Source organism: Triturus cristatus, chromosome 3_2 (assembly GCF_964204655.1).
Source record: "Triturus cristatus chromosome 3_2, aTriCri1.1, whole genome shotgun sequence".
Lineage (NCBI taxonomy): Eukaryota > Metazoa > Chordata > Amphibia > Caudata > Salamandridae > Triturus > Triturus cristatus.
The window spans coordinates 560,861,152-560,877,701 of NC_140584.1; the positions used below are offsets into that span (position 1 = coordinate 560,861,152).

At 48.0% G+C, this 16,550-nt stretch overlaps 1 protein-coding gene across 1 annotated transcript in view; it reads left to right on the forward strand.

Moving 5' to 3' along the window:
• Positions 1–16,550, forward strand: part of VPS13C (vacuolar protein sorting 13 homolog C) — a 2,873,871-nt gene that overhangs the window by 1,599,114 nt on the left and 1,258,207 nt on the right. The gene's annotated exons all lie outside the window — the stretch shown is intronic.

Here is a 16,550-nt window from a genome sequence, read left to right on the forward strand (position 1 = left end):
GAAGGCGATCGAGGTCGGGTTCAACGTCGACGTTGGGTCATGCTTCAAAATCAAAGAAGCATAAGAAGAAGAGGCACAGCTCTCAACGCCATTCAGATAAGGAGACGGCTCCGAAATCGACTTCTCAAGTTCCTCGGCGTCGTAAGGACTATGTTTCTCCTTCTCCTTCGGTTTCGAATCCGGCTTCACCTGTTCGTCCGGCTATGCCTGCAGCTTCTCCGGAGCGTTCTCCATCTCCGGCTCCATCTCCGGCTCCATCTCGGACGCATTCTCCGGCTCCGGTGGAAGAGGCTCCGGTATCTGATGAGTCATCGACTCCATTGGCTCCACCGTCGGCGCCGATTGGCCCGAGTCCGGGAATGCCTCAGCCTGAGCCTTTATCGGGCCTTTACCCACCTTTCCCTGGCCCGGGTCAAGACCCATCGCATTACTTGAATGCCATGTATGGTGTCTTTACAAGAGCAATGTACCCCTCTGGAGCACCTTCGGGTCCCATGGGTCCAATGACCTTACCATCGGGGTTCCTCAGGCCTATGCTCAGGCTCCCTTTATGCCATTCCTTCCAGCGACTCAGTCCTGGCATTTCCCGGCACCGAGGATGTCAACGCCGTTCCCTTCATCTCCGGCTCGACCTCGTTCGGTTCAGGCTGTGCCTCCGGATCCGTGTTCGACGCCGGCTCCGTCGGAGTCGTGTGTGGCACCGCCGACGCCGGTTTCAAAGTTAAGATCCAGGCGGGAGGCGCAGAGGATTTTGGAAGAGCAGAGGTATCTGGCAGAAGAAATGGAGGAAGGTGAAATTCAAGAGTCAGATGACTTATTTGAAGAATTAAGGGAGGCAAGTGGCCTTGATATGTCCCCAGAATGGGAGCTTTCTTCTCCTTCAGATGCTCCCTCTAAGGATATGGTTCCTTACCACACAGTTATAAGGAAGGCAGCGGAGCTCTTAGACTTGCAGCTCCCAACGGCTGAATTTAAGTCCAATATCTTTATGGAGGTTCTTCATTCTCCCTCCACTGTAGTAGAACCTTTGCTTCCTTTCAATGATGCCATCACTGAGCCAGTTATGGAGGTTTGGCGTAAGCCCTTTTTGGCTCCAGCAGTGTCAAAATCTGTTGCTAGGAGGTACAGGGCGGCACCAGGAGATCCGGACTTCCTAACATCCCATCCTTCTCCTGAGAGCCTGGTGGTTCAAGCTGCCTGTTCGAAGAAGTCTTCTGGAGCATTTCCTCAAGTTCCTGGTGATAGAGAGTCAAAAAAGCTTGACCAGTCAGCCAAGAAGGTGTTCTCCTCTGCAAGTATGGCCTTGAAGTCCACAAATGCCACCTGTCTTTTGGGCCATTACATCCACCCCTAATGGACTCTGCAAAACAGATGGCTCATAAATTGTCTGAGGAGGAGAGGCAGAATTTTAGTGAGGTCTTGTCGGACACTCAAGCAGCTGCACATCAAGTTATTCAGAGTGGTTTGGACACTGCGGACTCTGTTGCCAGGATCATGGGCTCCTCGGTTGCCACGAGAAGTAGTGTTTGGCTTAAGTCATCTGAGTTCTCTCCAGATGTGCAGGTAACACTTCTAGACCTACCCTTTGATGGTTCTGGACTGTTTGGAAAGAAAGCAGATGCAGCCTTGGAAAGGTTCAAGGACAGCAAAGCCACAGTTAAGTCTCTGGGCCTGCAGGCGCAGCCTAGAGGTTCCTCTTACAGAAGGTGCAGAGGTTTTGGGAGGTCGTCATTTCGGACCTACAGGCAGCCTCAGCAGCAGCAGCAAAATACCCTGTATAAGACCTACAGGGGCAACAACAGAGGTCGTCCACGAGGTCGTCAGCCCTCCTCCTCCTCCTCTACCTCCCTCTCTCTTGCCACAGCAAAGCAGTCCTAGATCCACCATTTTGGATCATGTTGGTCCTTTGGGGGGTCGGCTTACCCATTTTCTGCAAGATTTGGAATCACTCACTACAGACCTTTGGGTTCTAAATCTTGTGGAAAATGGGTATGCTCTTCCCTTTCGAGAATTCCCATCAAATTACCCTCCTTGCCAAGGTGCTTGCTCGGAGGACCACCTTCTTCTCCTGCTGGAGGAAGTCCTAACATTACTGAAAAAAGGTGCGATAGAGGTGGTTCCAGAGTGGGAAAGGGGTCAGGGATGCTACTCCCGGTATTTCCTGATACCCAAGAAGGGTGGCAGGCTACGTCCAATCCTGGATCTCAGGATCTTGAACCTTTTTCTGAAGCAGGAGAAGTTCAAGATGCTCACCCTTGCGTAGGTTCTTCAAGCACTGCAACAGGAGGACTGGATGGTGTCAATCGACTTGCAGGATGCGTATTTTCATATTCCGATCCTGGAGTCGCACAGGAAGTATCTCCGTTTTACGGTAAGGTCGCAACATTATCAGTTTGCTGTTCTCCCATTTGGTCTTACTACTGCATCTCGAGTCTTCACCAAGGTGATGGGAGTGGTGGCAGCCCATCTCAGAAGGTCGGGGATTCCAGTTTTCCCCTATCTGGAGAACTGGCTGATCAAAGCGGAGTCGCCAGAGAAGGTGCTTCATCATTCGCAGGTTACAACTCAGCTGTTGCACAAACTGGGTTTCTCGATAAACGTGCCCAAATCTCACCTGGTGCCCTCTCAGCGCAAACTGTTCATAGGGGCGGTACTGGACACTACTGTGTGTCGAGCATTCCCACCTCCACAAAGGATTCTCGACATACAGGAAATGATTCCCTTGTTTTACAATGGAGCGGTCGTTCCAGTCCTGAAGGTCATTCGTCTGTTCGGTCTGTTTGCTTCCTGTATTCTGTTGGTCAACCATGCACGCTGGCACATGAGGGCGCTCCAGTGGTGCCTCCGCAGGCAGTGGTATCAGCACAACAGAGATCTCAGGGAGTCTGTGAGGATCTCCAGAGAAGCTGCAGTGGATCTGTCTTGGTGGAGCATGGAGGGCAATCTGTCTCAAGGAAAGCCCTTCCATCTACCTCCATCGGTGGCCACAGTGATAACGGATGCATCCACTGTAGGGTGGGGTGCGCATCTTGGGCATCTGGAGATCAAGGGTCTTTGGTCTCCAGAGGAAAGGTTGCTTCACATCAACCTTTTGGAGTTGCGGGCAATACGTTTGGCACTCAAGACCTTCCTCCCTTCCCTTCGCGGTCAGTCGGTTCAAGTCTTGACGGACAACACTACCGCGATGTGGTATGTCAACAAGCAGGGAGGAGTGGGGTTGCATTGTCTCTGCAGAGAAGCTCTGCGTCTCTGGTCCTGTGTTCAGGATCATCAGATTTGTCTGATGGCAAATCTGGCCGGAGTTCTGAACGTGCGTGCAGACAGTCTCTGTCTGCAGCTTTCTGCCGACCACGAGTGGAGGCTCCTTCCGGAGGTGGTTCGTCACGTCTTTCGGACGTGGGGAACTCCTCGGGTGGACCTGTTTGCCACTCACGAGGACGCTCACTGTCTGTCAGTCTGCAGTCTACAGTATCTGTTGCAGGGAGCTTTGGGGGACGCGTTTCAGTTGAGATGGATCTCACATCTCCTTTACGCGTTTGCTCCCATACCCTTGATTCCTCGGGTTCTGCGGAAGATTCGCCAAGATCGGGCCCAAGTCATATTGATCGCCTCGGTTTGGTCAAGAAGGGTGTGGTATACAGATCTTCTCCACCCAGGGCCGGACTGGGAACCACAACCGGCCCTAGCAAAGAGGGGATAGGAGGGGGGGGGGGGGGGGGTGCCGCCGAGCTTTTTGCCAGGGCAGGTTTTTGTCCGATTTTGTTACAGGGCCGATTTTGCAAAAAAGCGGCCCTGTAACCAAAACCGGCCCCCATCTGTGCGGCGCACCGGGAGATTGCCCGGTGCCCGCTATGGCCAGTCCGGCCCTGTCTCCACCTCTCCTCGTGCCCTCTGCTCCGTCTCAGGGCAGACCTCCTCTCGCAGTCCATGGGGCAGGTTCTACACCCCCACCTCCAGAGCTTACACCTTAATGCTCAGAGATTGAACAGGGCGACCTAAATTATTTTTCTCTCCCGCCTGACGTGGTGGACGTGATTTTGTCTGTCAGGCGTCTCTCCACCAAGTCTGTCTATTCCTATAGGTGGTCCAAATTTGTCCATTGGTGTGGGGAGAAGTCTATTGACCCTTTGAGGGCTTGTTTATCCAACATCCTTCAGTTTGCTCTCTCTCTAGCTCAGCAAGGTTTTGCTGTAGCTACTGTGAAGGGTTATTTATCAGCTTTGTCAGCATTCCTTTGCTTGCCGGATCAGGCGTCCTTGTTTAAATCACCTATTGTGTTACGGTTCATTAAGGGCCTTACCAACAAATTTCCGCCCACTCCATTTATTGTGCCTCAATGGGACTTAAATCTTGTCTTAACTCACTTGATGGGTTCTCCCTTTGAGCCCTTGCACACGTGTCCCTTAAGGCTATTGTCTTTTAAAACAGTTTTTCTCATTGCCATTACCTCGGCTAGGAGGGTAAGTGAGCTTCAAGCTCTGAGTTAGAAACCCCCGTTCTTGACCATTCATGCTGAAAGAATGGTACTCAGGACCAGGACTGCTTTTCTGCCTAAGGTGGTAACTCCTTTTCATCTGGGGCAGTCCATTACCCTTCCTACCTTCTATCCTCCCCTCACCCTTCCAAGGAGGAGGAGCGGATTCACCGCTTGGACCCTAAAAGGGCGGTGGGTTTTTACCTCGATAGAACTAAAGACTTTCGAGTGGATGACCTGCTCTTCGTGGGCTTCATTGGCTGCAGGAAAGGCAGAGCGGTGCACAAGCGCACTCTTTCCAGATGGATTATCTTGTGCATCAAGATCTGTTACTCTTTGGCAGGTAAGGAACCTCCAGAGGGTATAAGGGCTCACTCTACCCGGCCAAAGTATTCTACATCTGCCTTATCTAGAGGTGTTCCTGTGGAGAACATGTGTAGAGTGGCAACTTGGGCTTCCCTCCACACTTTCGCGAAGCATTACTGCTTAGATTCTGAGGTGAGGGGGGACGGACACTTTGCACGTTCCGTCCTTCAGGACTTTTTGGTATAGAAGGGTGGACACCCTCCTCCGGGAGTGGGGACTGCTGTGGGACTCTATTCACAAGGTGAGGAAACCACAGGCAGATTTATCCATCAGAAGAACAAGTTACTTACCTTCTGTAACGCTTTTTCTGATGGATACAGTAGCTGCCTGTGAATTTCCTGACTGACCCACCCGCCTCCCTGTTGTCCACCCTTGTATACCTACAATAGTGATAATGTGATAAAATCTATCTGGTACTGTCAAAGGAAGTGTGTTATTTCTTTTTCTTTCCTGCATTGACTTCACACTGTGTGCGTTTGTTTGAATATTATGTACTGTGTATACTGTATATATATATATATATATATATATATATATATATATATATATATATATATATATATATATATATATTGTTGTTGGTCCGTCCGTGTGCCTCAAAGGCACGGAAAACAACAGCGGAACTGACGTCATCACGCAGACGAGGCTCTCTTATGGCTCCTGTGACGTCAGCGGAGCTGCGTGCGGAGCCATGCTATTGTGACGTCGTCCTTGTCGGCGTGGAGAGCTACGAAAAATTTCCGAATGTTGCTGGCGCAGGGGATATTCACAAGGTGAGGAATCCACAGGCAGATACTGTATCCACCAGAAAAAACGTTACCGAAGGTAAGTAACTTGTTCTTTACCATCCAAAGCAAGAGAGAGAAACACACAACGTTAGCGAAAGAAGGAGAAAGAGAAAACAGTGACATAAGGAGAAATTAAGGATGGAAAGACCTGCAAGAGGGAGATGAAGACACAGGGGAGCGTCCCGTGTTGGACTGAAGAGGCATGGGGTGGAATCAGGACTACGAATCCTTGGTATTCTGCACCATGACCTTGAATACCGACGGCTGCGGGCTCTTGCACAAAACTTTGGGCTCAACACTTTATTCAATGACAAATTAAGAACTGGTCTAGACTAAAGTATTCTGGCCCACACAAAATTGATGATTTGAAATAAGTGTCCATTGAGAAATATTTAATATCACAAATCTGATGTTTTCGGCTTGCAGTGTAGAGGACACAGTTACCTTCAACGATGTATCCTCTTTTTTCAAACTTTTATATGTTGATTTCAGACGGCTCTCATGGTGCCTGGCTGCGAGATAAATTTCGAGCACACCACCCAGTTTTCTTTCTTTTTCAGCATCTATGTTTAAGAAGAGTACTGAATACTACATTAGCACGGCTACCTTGTATAATTACACAGTGTCAAAATGTGTTTGCGTTAGAAACTAAAATTTAAGAGTAATGTCGTTAGTCACATATTACAAACTGTTCAGTCAGGGATATGTGCAAGAAGGATCATAGTAGAACACCGGTCTTACCTGATTCTGTACCCAGTCGCCCTTTTGTACTTTGAGATCCTTGCTAATATCTGGCTGCTACCAACCACACGCCTTTAATCCATGCCACCTTCACGAAAAAAGAAGAGGTGGGTTCAATTACACTTCTAACACTTTGCACTGCTTCTGACTTTACCCACGCCTCGATTGACTCCGTGACAGTCTGACTCTAACAACTCCAATTCCAAGGGCTAGTGAATTGAGGGATCCAGGTTTACTCCAGGAAGTAGATGATTTGGAACTTAGGCACTGTATAACGTCAATATGTACACCCAATAAACCACATATCCAGTTCGAGCTATGCCTTTGAAAAACAATGTCCTTGTTTACATAAAGACTTTTTTGCCAATTAATATAATTTTGCTCAATAAGACCCTTCTGCGGGTCAGTTACTACCTCAAGCACTAAATTATTGTTTAATAGTAGGGCAGTTGTATTATTTTGTATTGATATTTGTATAGAGCCATGGAAAAGTAGCACTGGACCCTTTTCCTACTGTTTGTGTTAGGGAAACTGCTTTCATGTTTTCAGTAAGGTTTATGGAATCTCAGCTTGCTAATGTATTCATTACCAAACAGCAGAGGTGCTAGCTAGACTGCAACATTGTATCAAGTTGGCTAGTGTGAGAAATTGGGTTGTTGGCTGACTGGGGTGTGAGCCCTGGTCAAGCAAAAGACACAATCCCTTGCAGAGTGAACCACAAAAAGCACAAAATTAGCTTGTGCTTAACCCTGGGTAGCTTAACACAAAAATCACAGTCTTCACTTAGAGGCAATGTGCAAAGTATTTATGGTGCACACAAACAGTAATACAGTGAAATCGCAACACAATGAAAAACCCACACCAATTTAGAAAAATAAAGTACATTTTAATAAATTATCAGTAGAACCGGAGTTATACATTTTAAACGTTTTTAGTAAAAACTAGCATCAAATAGATCAAATCTCCAACCACTAACTAGTCTCAAGAGACTGGGTCAAAGAAAAAAAAATGTCCCACCACGAGTGTGGTTGGGATACAAGAAGTGGATTGGGCCCGGTCAACTCTTACCTTCAGACTTTGTGTAACTGCAACAAATGATGGACGGAATGCTGAATGATTCAAAAATTCTCCCCCAATCAAGAGATCTGGGTTACATCCATTGTTCTTTTGCCCACTACACCAACCCAGCTTTGACCCAGCCATATGCAAATCTGTCTTGACCCTGTGTCTCATGGGAACAGTCCAGACTGGACTGCCAAGCCACGTCCTCCATGGACTGGAAACAAGCATCCTGGGACCGGTTTCGGGGTATGTCACCCTTCATCGGCCAGGCTAGCTTGAATAGCTTGAATAAGTGGGAAGGGTATGCCCAGGCGTGGTCCTGTGCTCACTACAACACTGGATTCAAGCTAGCCTGGCTGATGAAGGGTGATGCCCTGAAACCAGTCCCAGGATGCTTGTTTCCGGTCCAGGGGGGACCTGGCTTGGCAGTTCGGACTGGACTGTTTCCACAGGGTCAAGACTGATTTCCATATGGCTGGGTCCAAACTGGGGTGGTCTGGTGAACAAAAGTATGATGGATTTAACCCAGATCTTTGTGACTGGGGGTGAATGATTGCTTTGTCCAGCATTCCGTCCATCAGTTGTTTCTTTTGCATACCTTCAGACGTTGATTTTTTTTAGAAAAATGTTCTGAGAAGGTCAAGTTTAGAGGGGCAAGGCTGCAGGCGGTGTCTGAGGCGGCATCATCGTCGAGAAGCCTTGGGTCGGAGCCACGGTGAAAATGTCTATGTTTGGACTTAGTCTCTTCCTCGGAAGTCGAAAATCTCCATCAGGACGAGGCAGAGGGCTGTAGCTGAAGACCATTCCAAGAGGCCGGCTATCCCTTTTGTGAAGGACTGCTAAACAGGATTTGCTGCTGTAGAGTAGAACATGGTGGGAGAAGCTGTAAAGTCAATCAGACCGACGATGCACTTGGGAGCGAATAGGCAAGCAGGTTGGTCCCTATCTCTTCTTCGTTCTCAGAGCAGTTTTTGTCCCAAAAATATTTAAGTACTCAGTTGTGGGATTTGGCTATCTTTGCACCTTTTAGTACCACAACCAAGGGTCTAGGACTGGAGGGACATCACTTGGGCAATAAGTACTCAGTCAGGCTGGGTCTAGGTGCGGGCTCAAGATGGCGGGAGCTTTTTGTGTCTCTGTGACTCTGAACATGAGGCCAGCAAACTAGCCCTTGAAGTAACTCTAGTAGTCCTACGTTCAGGTGAAGCTGCAGGGCTCAATAGTAGGGATGGCCTCTGAGGGTTCAAGGCAGGCTCCAGGCTGCACAACAGTCCTTCCAGGTACAGCAAGGCAGTTTTTCAGAGTGTACAGCAGGTCACAGCAGCAAGCAGTCCTCTGATAGTCCATCAGCAGTGCCAAGTGTAAAATATAAAGTTGGTGTCTGAGGTCCTATTTTTATACCCCGGTGTCATCCTTCTGGATGGTGGGAGATGCTTCTAGACAGTGGCTTTGAAGTCCATGAACTTTGCTGACTCCCCTGCCCTGGTTCCAAGCCAGCTGCAGTGACAATGTGGAGGCAATAGGCCCTTTGTGTGATGGCAGAGCTCTCCCCCATTCAGTGCTCACCTCTACCCCCCTCCCTTCAATACTGCCAGCAGATGGCCCATTCAGGCACACTTTATCCCTCTATTGTGTGACTGGCTGGGAGAAATTCACAAAGTCTCTCAGTTACATTCAGCCATGTGACCCAAGACAGGCTGTGGGCACAAAAGAGCTACAGGCAGAAAAATGGCAACTTTCTAAAAGTGGCATTTTCAAAATGGCAGTTTGTGTCAAAGCATGAACAACAGCAGAAATAACAGAGAGACATTAATCAACATATTTGAAAACCAAGACCGAAAGAAATTCCGTACTGAAAAAAAGCTGAAGGACTGCACTGCAAATAACTTAACCAAAGTGAGTGAAGTTAATTTACCTTTCTTCCCAGCTACAGAACGCTGTTTAAGCTTGCACTACAAATCTAAATCGTTACTGAGATAAAGCAGACGTGCTGCAGTGCAAGTAACTATACCAAAATATTTGGAAGGAGACGTGATTGATCTAAATGCTCTGTGCCTCAAATAAATCAAGCATTGGCATAGCCAATAGGTCTCGCTTTTGGGACCTTACAAGTATGCAGCACAATATCCTTGGTGCAATAACATCAACTGTTGCATGGATAAAAACTTAGAAGGTCCCAAAGGCGAGACCTATTGGCTATGCCAATGCTTGTTTTCCTTGTAATCGAATAACAAGTTTCCAAGTCTCCGAATTCAAAAATTAAAACCTGGACTGGAGGAACACATCACGCATGGACCTGGGGAACCTGGCAGGGCTGCTAAAGCGATCTGTGGCCAGACCAGGAAGTCCCTGAAACAATCTTGGAGGGCTGCAGAAGACAGCAAGATTGCAGTCAAACGGCATCTGAGTCTGTGAATCCAATAGCGCAGATGTGTAAAGGGTTTTATTAACCGAGATTGTCATGGTGGCATACGCACTTTGTAAAATCCTGAAACCTAAGCTATCCTCAACGTCAGCACAATAATAGGTGATTGTTGAAATGGGTTCTCCGTGAGTATTCTAATTCGGTCCTTAAACACGTACAACAGAATTGTCTAATATGCGAAATACAGTGTATTCGCTGAGCGGTGTAGAAATGACAAATGTCTTACTGCCCTCTAGTGGTAGGAAGCGGAATGGATTGGTATTTAATACCATGTGCTGACTGACTGCCCCTGTAAAATAAACATATCTAATTCATGAAAACTAAAAGTCGTTTAATTTCTCAAATGGCATTTTTAATTACAAGCAATTCAAATGGGTGTCTGCGACCTCACATTCAATCAGAAGTCACCACACGATGGCAGCTCAGCAGGAGGAACGAGGGACGATGGCCTGACATCTCAAATTTGTGTGTTTAGTAATCTTCCAAGGAATTGAAACAAGTTGCCAAAACGCATTCTGAATTACATTAAATGTAATATTTGTTTCGACATACAATACACATAAGGGTTACAGGGTGACAGACAATTCTTCACTAATTATATTTGTGGTAATAACCTGATATTTAGGGGCATTCACAGTTGTTTGAAAAAAGAGCAGAGGGGGCTGCAATGTCAAGCTAGCGGTTTTATTCTGCTCATTCATGAAAATGTAAGCGCAATCGCGAGAACTTAACTTCACGTTCTTGAATAGTTTTGGACAACGCCAGAACAGAAGGTCGCCATTCGGTCAGCCATTAACCAGACACGTCGCGGATGTTTGACATCACCATGCCGCGGAAGTCGACAACTGTGCTTTAAGTTGAATCAGTCCTGTGCAAAAACATTGTCACGATTGCTCCTTTTAGGGCTTCTATTGTATTCTACGCTGGCAAAACAAGAAACGCGAGTGGTGCGTGCGCGCGCGAAAAGTGAAAGTAGGCTGCACGTGCGAAAGTGAAAGTGATCGCGGCTGTACATATTGCAAAGCTGCCGGCTGCGCGCGTGCATGCTCGCGTGATCGCAAGCTTGTCGCCAGCCAGCAGCACTTTGAAAACTCACCTACTAAATGTCTCTCCGACCAGCGCATGCGCGCTGACTTAGCGAGACCTAAAAAGATTTTAAAAATATATGGGCAAGAAGAATCCTATCGTAAGACATTACTAAAACCTATTTTCCTACATTTCTGGGTCCTGAAGAGAGCCCCAAACAAACGCTGGGTTTGAAACACGTCAACAGCTTGATATCTAGGAAGTGTGTCTATGTTAACCCGTTCGACGCGCATGACGGAACGGTTCCGTCATGCACGTCGGTTGCACTGTGCGCATGACGGAACCGTTCCATCATGGCCACGCCCGCGGAACCTTCAGCGTGGCGTGGAAATCCGCGCCGCGCTGAAGGGGTTAAAGAGAAGCATAGGCTTGCAGGGAATTGTTGGTTGAAAAAAAATTTAATAGATTGATCCCAGTGTTAGGCCTCAAACTAAAGGAAAATACTATTTTGACACTGCTAGGTTATAAGCCAATAGAGTGGGGGCTCAGTAAGGGTATTTTACCTTGTACATCTTTGGTTGCTTTCAAATTCAGAACTGATATATTGAATGTTATATGTGTTTGTTATGTGCTTTTATGTCGTGCATATTAATTCATTATTGTCTCAATGTGTTGATGTTTATCTGATGTGGGTTATGTAATATATGGCACTGTTTTGTGACATAAAGATGCTGTTTCTCTGTCATTGACAGTTGTACACAAAATGGTATAAATAATTTGTTATGTGTTAGACCTGGCACCATTGGCGTGAGTCTCCCTTCCATTTTTCGCTGTGTCTCCTCTGTTTTTGCTGGTTATAGATGCTCTGGGCGCTGTGCCACTGCCATTCAGTGCCACAGCGCGAATGCTCCCTCTGTAAAGATGACATGTGAATTGGTACATCCATAATTGGCTTATTTGGTTTACCTGTTAGTCCCTAGTAGCGTGGCCCGTGTGTGCCCAGGGCTGGTAAACTGAATGCTGCTGGTGGGCCTGCAGCACTGGTTTGTGCTACCCACAGAAGCAGCTTGTAAAGTGTGTCTCAGACCTGCCACTGCAGTGTCTGCGTGCAGTCCAGAACTGCCATCTTGGCTGTGAAATGCACCCACATTGTATGCACCCACATTGTATGTGTAAGGTAGGACATACCCTGATGGGTGTAGCATGTCCTAGTAGTGAATTACACCCAATTTCGTTTTTCACTACTGTAAGGCTACCTGTTCTCCATAGGCCAGAATGGGAGGTCTGGGCTATTACATTCTATAGTCCTAACTGACCCACAGAACATGCTAGAAAAACGAATTTAGTATGCCTGAGCTCAGAATATTAAAATACATCTTTTATATTCTGTCTTTGAAACTACCACTTTTAGAGTATAGGTACTTTCTTGCCTAAGCCTTCCAGTTTGCTCTTCTATTATGTGTATTGGCTGTCTGGTTTTGGAGGGACAGGGCAGGCTGAGTCAGACCTGGGTTGAATAGAGAGATCTGCCTTGGAGTGAGGGGAGGGGTAGCTCCTGCACTTGAATAGGGCTGTGCCTGGCAAGGTGAATGCTGGCTCCACCTCCCACTGTGCGTCTGAAGGCAGACCCCCTCTTTCTGAAAGGAAGGATGCAGCCTGGTAAACAAAGTGCTCCAGGGCTGGGCAGAACTGGTTCTGGCTGGGTTCAGAGACCTGTGACCACTAAGAACAAAGACTGTGGGGGTATAAATATTTGTGCCCAAACCCCTACAATTTGTATTGCTTCTGGGCAACAAGAAGAACCTCTGTCCGTGTAACTACAGGAATCTGCAGGAGAAGGACTGTCCTTGTGCTTGTGTGCTGTTTCTGGGACTGGCCTGCAGTGGTTGCTACTGGACTTGGAAGAAGAGGAAAAGGACTTTGAAGGAACTTTTATTTTGTGGCTACAGCAATCACCCAAGAGCTAGAAGAGAGCTAGCCTCCTGCAGGAGTCTCAGGCACATCAGACTCCACCACCAGCCTCCTGTTTCCTCTCAGCGAGGATTTCTATCTGCAGGTGAGGCTCCTGTGAGTTCCAGGGCCTCTAGATCTACTGCTGAGAACAGAGTGCTGAAAATTGTCGCTAACCCCCGTTGGCGAGCCGCTGCAGCTGGTGAGCGTGAGAAAAATCGTCGCTCTGCTGTCGCCGAGCGCTCGCTAACCCCGAAGAATATCGCATCATCCATCAGCGGGCCTGAAAACGCCCGCTATCCCGAAGATTGTCGCATTGCTTGTTAGCGGGCCCCAAAGCGCTCGCTAACCCCAAATCATCGCATCAAGCTCATCGCAGCGCGAACGCCGAGCGTTCGCCATTTTCCCCGCATCGCATCAGGATCGTCGCTCCCTCGCGGAGCCCCATTTTCTTTCATCGCAGCAAGATCGCACACGCAACAGGCTCGGTGCATCATCCTCCCTTAGCGGCAAGGATTTTATCGCATCACCGGCTTAGCGTGAAGAAGTTTGTCACTTTCTCCTGCCCGCAACCCAGCACATCATCCTTCCTTGCGGTAAGGATTCAACGCATCGCTGGTTAGCGTGAGGAAATTTATCGCTACAACTCCTTAGCGACATTTTTGTTGCTTTGCTACAGAATGCAGATACTTTGTGAGTAAACGGGTCGCAGAGACCACTGCATTGAACTGAACATCATTTTGTGCGTCTTGAACTATTTTTGCAGCATCTTTAAAGTAACTATATTTTTCTAGTATTGTGGATTTTTACTGTTATTGGTCTTGTGATTAAGTCTATATAAATATACCTATTTTTATAACTACTTGAGTGGTGTCCATTTGTAGTGTTCCTCATTATGTTACTGTGTATGGTCATAAATGCTTCACACAATGCCTCTGAGATAAGCCTAGCTGCTCGTGCTACGTTACCACAGGGTTGAGCAGGGGTTGTCAAAGGGTGTAGGCTGCTTACTCTGACTTAGGAAGAAGGGTCCCTACTTGGACAGTGGCCAGCAATTGCCAACTAGAGACCCCCATTTCTGACATTGGTGGTCAGCGGTGAGGATCTGGACTTGCATTTATGATTGCATACAGTAATTATAGTGTATACTACTAGTGAGTGCAGACCATAACATAACCACGTACGTTTTTGAGATTTTTGATTCTATTTTTGATCGTTATTGCCAGTTATTGCTACAATGGGCAAGCCCAGATCCAATGCCTCTGAGGATCTCTCCTGGGAAGAAGAGAAATTAGAAACCTACAATGCCATGCAGCTCAAATATTTTTGCAAATGCTTCACAGTCCCTATCACAGGTCTCACTAGAAGGGAAGAGTATTACAAGGCGCTGAAGGCCTGATTAGAAGCCAGGGATGCCCCTAGGAATATGGAAGGGCCTGTGGAGGGGGGAGAGAATGCAGGAGAGCAGCAGGAAGAAATTGTAGATTTGGTAGGGGATAAAGCAGTTTCCAGCCCGGGCACTAGTGTGTCCTCAAGGGGCCTGACTCCAGAAGAGATGGAGGACAGGGAGAGAGATAGACGGCATAATATGGAGATGGCTAAGCTTAAATTGGATGGTCAGAGAGACCTAGAGAATAAGAAGTTAGAATTTGAGATGATGAAGGTTAAATTTGAACATGAGAGAATTTTGAGGGAGTTGGAGATCAAAGCAAAGAGTATGGAGATCTCCCCCTCTGGTGGCAGCATACCAGTAGTGCATACTGAGAGTAGAGTGTATATACCTAAAGAGGTTATTAAGGATTTTCATAAAAGTGAAGATATTGGGCAATGGTTTGCCGCTTATGAATTAGCTATGGTGTCCCACCGGGTCCCTGAGAGGGATTGGGGAGCGGGGTTGTGGGGACGCTTTGTGAGTGAGGGTAGGGATACCTTGTTGGACCTGCCCCCAGAAAGTATGCAGAAGTTGGTCGCACACTGCTCGTCACACCAGCAAGTTGCCCCAAAGGACTGTGGTAATGTAGTGGCGACGGCGGGTACGCCTATGCCACGATGTATAAAGAACAGTATGTGTTGCGTTAGCCATCCCTGGACACGTGTTTCGAGGTAGTTGCCTCTCGTCAGCAGGGAGCAGGTCAGTGTAAAGGGGTGCCGTGTGGACTGCCAAAATGTAATTAAAACAGGTCAAGTACCTCTCATGGCGCGCAGGTGCAGATCCAAGGCTCGTCAGCCCGTTGGCTCAAGGGAGCCGTAATAAATTATGCAGAAGTTGGTCGCACACTGCTCGTCACACCAGCAAGTTGCCCCAAAGGACTGTGGTAAATGTAGTGGCGACGGCGGGTACGCCTATGCCACGATGTATAAAGAACAGTATGTGTTGCGTTAGCGATCCCTGGACACGTGTTTCGAGGTAGTTGCCTCTCGTCAGCAGGGAGCAGGTCAGTGTAAAGGGGTGCGGTGTGGACTGCCAAAATGTAATTAAAACAGGTCAAGTACCTCTCATTGCGCGCAGGTGCAGATCCAAGGCTCGTCAGCCCGTTGGCTCAAGGGAGCCGTAATAAATTATGCAGAAGTTGGTCGCACACTGCTCGTCACACCAGCAAGTTGCCCCAAAGGACTGTGGTAAATGTAGTGGCGACGGCGGGTACGCCTATGCCACGATGTATAAAGAACAGTATGTGTTGCGTTAGCCATCCCTGGACACGTGTTTCGAGGTAGTTGCCTCTCGTCAGCAGGGAGCAGGTCAGTGTAAAGGGGTGCCGTGTGGACTGCCAAAATGTAATTAAAACAGGTCAAGTACCTCTCATGGCGCGCAGGTGCAGATCCAAGGCTCGTCAGCCCGTTGGCTCAAGGGAGCCGTAATAAATTATGTAGAAGTTGGTCGCACACTGCTCGTCACACCAGCAAGTTGCCCCAAAGGACTGTGGTAAATGTAGTGGCGACGGCGGGTACGCCTATGCCACGATGTATAAAGAACAGTATGTGTTGCGTTAGCCATCCCTGGACACGTGTTTCGAGGTAGTTGCCTCTCGTCAGCAGGGAGCAGGTCAGTGTAAAGGGGTGCCGTGTGGACTGCCAAAATGTAATTAAAACAGGGCAAGTACCTCTCATGGCACGCAGGTGCAGATCCAAGGCTCGTCAGCCCGTTGGCTCAAGGGAGCCGTAATAAATTATGCAGAAGTTGGTCGCACACTGCTCGTCACACCAGCAAGTTGCCCCAAAGGACTGTGGTAAATGTAGTGGCGACGGCGGGTACGCCTATGCCACGATGTATAAAGAACAGTATGTGTTGCGTTAGCCATCCCTGGACACGTGTTTCGAGGTAGTTGCCTCTCGTCAGCAGGGAGCAGGTCAGTGTAAAGGGGTGCCGTGTGGACTGCCAAAATGTAATTAAAACAGGTCAAGTACCTCTCATGGCGCGCAGGTGCAGATCCAAGGCTCGTCAGCCCGTTGGCTCAAGGGAGCCGTAATAAATTATGCAGAAGTTGGTCGCACACTGCTCGTCACACCAGCAAGTTGCCCCAAAGGACTGTGGTAAATGTAGTGGAGACGGCGGGTACGCCTATGCCACGATGTATAAAGAACAGTATGTGTTGCGTTAGCCATCCCTGGACACGTGTTTCGAGGTAGTTGCCTCTCGTCAGCAGGGAGCAGGTCAGTGTAAAGGGGTGCCGTGTGGACTGCCAAAATGTAATTAAAACAGGTCAAGTACCTCTCATTG